The sequence below is a fragment of the Rhinopithecus bieti genome, unplaced genomic scaffold, assembly GCF_001698545.2.
Source record: "Rhinopithecus bieti isolate Rb0 unplaced genomic scaffold, ASM169854v2 scaffold_947, whole genome shotgun sequence".
NCBI lineage: Eukaryota > Metazoa > Chordata > Mammalia > Primates > Cercopithecidae > Rhinopithecus > Rhinopithecus bieti.
The window spans coordinates 5,258,911-5,265,106 of record NW_016803664.1 but is presented as its reverse complement, the minus strand read 5'-3'; the positions used below and the strand labels follow the sequence as shown (position 1 = coordinate 5,265,106).

The window sequence follows — 6,196 nt, the reverse complement described above, 5'->3', positions numbered from 1 at the left end:
ATGACAGGCACCTGCCACCATGCCCGGCTAATTTTTATATTTTTAGTAGAGACAGGGTTTCACCATGTTGACCAGGCTGGTCTCAAACTCCTGACCTCAGGTGATCTGCTGGCCTCGGCCTCCCAAAGTGCTGGGATTGCAGGTGTGAGCCACTGCACCCGGCCTCGTTTAGACTTCATTGACATTCCCCCACCCCACCCCTCTTCCCACATCCTCAGATGCTGTGTGAACAGCTTGAATCCCACGCTCAACAGGTCCTTCTCCTCACAACCCTCCATCGCACCCTTCTGCCCTCAGAATAATTCCCAAAGTCCCCACCAAGACCTTCAAGACACCATTTGATGGGTCCACCTTTGAAACATCATCTCTTATCAGTATGGGTGTCACCACTGCCTTTATGACTTTCTTCCAATGCACCACATGTATTCCCATCTCAGCACCTTTGCACATGCTGTTCCTTTGGCCTGGAATGCTCTTCCCTCAGACGTTATAGCACCTGGATCCTTCTTCTTGTGGGGGGATTCTAAGTTCACATGTTAGTTCCTCAGAGGTGTCCTTCCTGAGTCCCGGCTCTAAGACACCCCTTTCCTGCTCTCCATCCCATAACTGTTTTGTCATTGTCATAACTGATCCCTCTTACTTATTCGTGCCTTTATGTCCCCCACTAGAATATCAGCTCCACGCAGGCAGAGATATTTGTGTTGTTCACTGCTGTGTTCCCAGCACCTACAACAGTGCTCGGCACATAGTAGGTATTTCGTATTTATGCGCGGAAAGCAGATTTTTGTGGTCCTTTTCTTCAAGGTCATTGGACACCAGGAATCCTGTAGCAGACTGGCTCCCTTCCCCCATCTACTTAGAGTCTGGAAATCCCCACCTTATGGGGAACCCCTTCCTGTAGCTCTAAGGCCAGGGCTCGGGCCGGTTTGTTTAACACAGAGCGCTTCCTGGAGCCAAGCCTCGAGATAACTGCTTTAATGCATTAACTCACTTAATTCTCACTGCCAGGAGAGTGGGTACACATTATTTCCATTTCATAGGCAAGGAAGTGGAGGTACGGAGAAGTCAAGTCATTTGCCTGGGTAGGAAGAGGGGGAGGCAGTGGAATGGAGACATTTGCTGCCCGGGAAGGCTTGAGGTGGCCCCTCCAAGCTGGGGGCGTGGGCGACTTGTTTCCTGTTGGGGAGGGGAGAAGAGTACATTCCTCCCTCCCCGACCTCCCACATGTTGGGGGAGAGGCTGGCTGAGAGCATGCCCCACTCCGGACTAGGGGGAACCCCACTGTCAGTCTCAGCTCCCCATGAGGCCTTGGAGAAAATGTAAGTAGCCCGGGGGCGAGCAGGGGGGTGGGCGCAGAGTCCACGGAAGCCAGCGGTCCGAGAGGAATTCCTGGAGAAAGATGCACCCCTCCTAGAACTGGGGGACAGGACGGGTGGCCGGAGGGAGGCTGGTCTATACGGGCATCGGCTGTAGCAAAGGCGAAGCTGAGGGCTGGGACCAGAACACAAATCGGGGGCCTGGGGCCGTGGCGGGTCAGGTCAGCATGATCGCAGATAGTCAGCACCGGGCAGAGCTGGGCTCCCTCCCCCGGGCGATGATGAAAGCCGTGGTCGCTATTGCACTGCCCAGCCCTGCGGGCACTGATAAGGCCCTGCAAGAGGGAGTCAGCAAGGGCGCGCCCCCTGGAGGCCAGGCCGCTCGACCCCGCCCGCCCTAGGCCCCGCCCCTTCACCTGGCCCCGCCTCCAGGCGCTGAGGCACCTGGTGACCTGCCGGCGTTGAGTGGGTGGGGCTAAGGTCGCCCCGCCCCTCCGATCCTCCTTCCTTCTAAAGGCTGTGGGACTCGAAATCAGGTGGGCACGTGGTGGGCGTGGCTTCGCAAGGCCTCGTCTTTTTCCAGACTCGCGCCAGGAGAGCCCTCAGACCCGGGCAGTTGCGGACTAGCAGAATTGGTAGGCGGGGCCAGTCCTGGCTCCGCCCTCATGGCCCGCCCCTCCAGCCGAGTCTCCTACTCGCGCGCGGCCTGAGGCGTGGCTCCTGGTGTCCCTGCCCCGCCCCTGTCGCGGCCGCCCTCCCCCGCCGGGCTCCGCTCGCACGGCCGGTTCCTCTTTACATAACGGCGCGGGGCGGCATGGGCCCGGGCCACCGCCTCCGCCCGGCTGCCCGCCCGGACTGTCGCGGCCCGCGGTGGCGACGGCGGCCGCTGCAAAGTTTCCCCGGCGGCGGCGGCCCGGGGGCGCATCCTCCCGCAAACGTCAAGCGCTGGCGGCGGAAATGATGAGGCGCTGGCCATTTTCCGAGCCCGGGTTTCCTGCCTGAGCCCCGCTTGAGCGAGCCGCGAGCGAGGAGCCGGCGCGCGGGAGAGGACGCGCCCAGGGCGGGGCCCGCCCGCCCCTCGGGATTTCGGGGCCCGGGGCGCGCGACGCCATGGGCCGGCCGGGCCCAGAGCTCCTGTCTCTCAGGTGAGCCCGCGTTTGCCCGCGCTCCCCTCCTCCGGGGCCGGGCGGGCTTTCGTAGGGAAAGAGGAGGCCCGGTGTCCAGTTATGCCCGGGCTGTGCGCGTCACCCCCAGCCCAAAATACTGCCCTGTAGCTAACTCAGATGGAGGCGTTCCGGGGTGACGGCTCCCAGCGCCTACGACCCCCACTCAGCCACTCAGCCACTACCCCACCCACACACGTGTTGGGGAGAGCGTTGGGGTAACTGCGGCCGTGGGATGGGGGAGAGGGCATCGCCGACGCCCCAGCCCACCCTACAGTAGCCTCGCCGATTGGGGGCGGCCCTCCCCTCAACTTGTGCCTGGGGAGGAGCGGTCGGGGGTCACCCATTGCTACCCTGAAAGTGAAAGTAGTCAAACTGAGACCGTGAGCACAGATGAGCCTTTGGGTGTGGGGGCAGCGGGGGAGGATGCGCTGGTCCTCCCCACACCCCATTCCGGACCATGTGGCTAAGAGGGTAGCGCCCTGATTCAGGAAGCCCCTCTCCCCAGTCCCAGCACTGCGAGGTGGCCCGGGCCAGGCCCCCGCATGCTGCTGAGCTGGGCGGTTCACCAGGGCTAGGCGTCCCAGACACAGGTTTCTGGGATTGATCCTCTCACACCTCTGGCCTGGGGTTCCCGGGGAATCCCCCGACCAAAAAACGTCCGGAGTGTGTGTTGGTCTTCTGGATCCACACGGTAGGGAGGGTATTTCAGAGGCCTCTGATGCCTAGTGCAGAAATCCCCTTCCCTCCCTTCCCTCCCTCCGGCCAGGGGAGCTTTGTTTTGAGGGAGGGGGACTGCATTTGAGGAACTGGAGAGGAGGGTCTTCCTGCCTGTCCCGCTTCTTTTTTTCTTTAGTTTCCTCATTCTCCTGTTTCTCTTCCCCATTCCCAGCCACAATGATGTAGGTGAGGAGGTCACTGCCTGCAGCTGGGGGCCTCCAGGGAGGGGCACGGCCAGGCTGGGCTGAGTGGGAGGAAGTGAAATCTGGTCGGGGGTTCCGAGTAGAGGCCCCGGCAAGGCGATGTCTGCAGGGCCTGCTTTGGTGGCAGGAGGGACGGAGATCTGACCTGCAGCCCCTCGCTGGGGAGATGACAGTTCTCTAACACCAGCCAGCAGCCAGGCCTCAGGGCCCCTGCCAGGGCAGTGGGCGGGTGGATCTCCAGGGATGCAGGCGCAGGTTGTGTCTGGGTTTCCCATCACTGACCTGGCTGCCTGAGTGGAAACAGCTCTGGAGGCTCCTCGGGACCTGCGCTCGTGGAGGGAGAGCCGGCAGAGGCCACCTGGGCAGGCTGGGCTCTGGGGATGAGAACCAGGGCCTACTGGGGGAAGTTGGAAGGGTTTTTAGTGCACTTTTCTTGAGCCTTTTCCCACAACTCCCCTCTGGGAGGGAAAATCCTTCTGAGCCAAAGGGTGAGCATTCTTAGAACTTCTGTGAGTCCCCGTGGGCCACAGAATGGCCAGCTGGGAAGGGGCTGGCCCAGAGCATCAGCAGCTGGGGGCTCAGAGTCTTCAGGGGCTCGGCAGGAAGCGAAGGAGGATAGTGAGGAGGGTCCTGGAGACTGTTTTGCTGCTCCTACTGCCTCCATTCAGCTGAAGGCGTGGGCAAGTGACTCTTGTGAACCTCAGTTTCCCCCTGTGTAAAATGGGGGAATGACAGGTTTGCAGTGGAGATTTAATGAGCCAGTGTGTAATGAGCACCTGCTGTCTGGCAAAGAGGGTTCAGTTGCAGGTGGTGGTGGTGGTAGTGGTGATTTTATCATCGCCTTCATTAGTGTTACTGTTATTGGCTATGAGGTGTTCCTTCAGCGGTCTTCCTTGAGCATCTCTTGCATACATAGCACTGGAATTTCCTGGGTCTTTGGGAGCAAAATTTTGAAGATCTGGGCACTTCCTTAGCTATGAGGCCTTGCTTAACTGCCCCACCTCAGTTTTCTCATCTGTGAAATGGGTGTGCTAATATTACCTACTTCTTAGGGTCACGGGAACCATGAATGAGTGAATTCGCAGTGTCCAGAGTGGCTTGGTCAGGAGAAAGAGAAGTAGCCTTGGGGTGGAATGATCTTTTTTGTTTTGGGTGTTAGCTCTGCTGGCTTTCCTTCTTCATCCCCCCACCTCCATGCCTCTCAAACCTGGACCTGATCCTCCTTCTCCAATAAATAAAACTTTTCAGTACAAATCAGATCCCACAGGACTGCTGGGCCCTTGGATTTCTGGGTCCCGCTGTGCAATCCCCGGACATTCTCCATATCCTGGGTGGAGCAGAGCCGGAGGCACTTGGAAGGACCTCCTAGCTGCCAGTCTCAGTGCCACCTGTCTCTGGGGAGGGGAGACCGGGTGCCCTCCCTAGCCAAGGTGGGGAGGGTCAATGTAGGGGGTCTCAGGGACATAGTAGGGAGCTGTCCCACAGTCTGGGCCAATACAGCTCCTTTTGCTGAAAACACCTTTGGGACCCAGTTTACATGACCCCACACCCTTCTGAGGGCTGGTGTTCATAAGGGTCTCCCATTGCTGGGAATCCTTGGGTTGGTCACTTAACCTGTCTGAGGCAATTGAGACAACATCTGTGAAAGGCTTTAACAGCTGTGCGCTTGCTGTGACATGGCACATAAGGTACTGAGCACTGAGTCTGGCACTCAATTAACAATAGTAGATATTATTGCTATTATTAAAACGAGAGGCTTTTCCTGCTAAATTCCCACTTCTGCCTGGTAGCAGTATGGGCTTTGGAGCCGAATCTGGGCTCTGCCAGCTTCCAGGTGTGAGGTCCTAGGCAGGTTTACCTGGCGTCTCTGGTCTGGACCTCGCCTGCCCGATGGAAGCCAAGAGTTCCAGCCTCTCCAGGGTGGGTGTGTGAAGTACAGTGTCAGGACTGGAACTGTGTTGGCTGTACTTGCTCTGGCTGTGTGATCTTGGACTGGTCCCTTAGCCTTTCTGAGCCACAGGTCTTTTTGTCTATGAAATAGGGGTGATGCCAACTCCCTGTTAGGGTGGTTTTGAGAAGAGGAGGCATGCACAGTGCCCGGCATGCAATTGGCACTCAATAAGTGCAAGCCATTGGTGTTCATGTCCAATAGGGGCTGGCCCTTAATTGCCAGGTTTCCTGGGAAAATGGTCCCTAAGGGCCCGCGGGCGTTCAGCATCTTTGACGAGGCAAGGCAGGAAGGTGCTTCCGTCTAGCAGACCGGAGGCGCCTGCCTCGGCGAGTCCAGAGGTGCAGTGCCAGCTGCTCATTCCCTGCAAGACCCCACTCCTCACTGACACCCTTCCCGAAGAAACTGAGGCGGGCAGGCTGCCCAAGGGAAGTGACTCAGCTGGGGTCCCTTGCTGAGTCAGGCTTTATTGGACCCAGGAGTCCTGCATCCCAACTCCCCAGCTTCCCGGGGCTTGAGATCCCTTGGAGACTAAGCAGGTCCTGAGGCCTGGCAGCAGGACCAGGGCCACCACTGGGCATCTGCTCAGGGGGGCCCTGCCACCGGAGTGATGACCAGCGTCCCTCTACCAGGGCTCCAGGATTCTGCTGGCCACCACTAGCCGTCCTTCCTCCCAGCAGGGGCAAAGGACACTTCCCCAGGGGAACAGGTCCTCCTGGCGCCCTCCCCACTCCCCGCCCCAGCCGGAAACCCAGCAGCTGAGCAGTTGGATAGAAGATTTTTCCTCCCACGCCACCCTGTCAGGGGTCGGCCAGCAGGGCTGGGCCACAGGCTTCCTTGTGAGCC

At 59.2% G+C, this 6,196-nt stretch overlaps 1 protein-coding gene across 2 annotated transcripts in view; it reads left to right on the top strand.

Annotated features, from left to right (window-relative positions):
- The first annotated feature begins 1,239 nt into the window (after window positions 1-1,239).
- The window catches only part of SH2B3 (SH2B adaptor protein 3), a 51,140-nt gene continuing 46,183 nt past the window's right edge, over window positions 1,240-6,196 (top strand). The window contains exon 1 of one of the 2 annotated variants that reach the window (XM_017847378.1): window positions 1,240-1,319. The gene's annotated coding sequence lies outside the window, so the exon portion shown is untranslated. Of the gene's footprint in view, window positions 1,320-2,104; window positions 2,462-6,196 lie in introns of those variants that run through there. The other variant, XM_017847383.1, reaches the window with a different exon arrangement.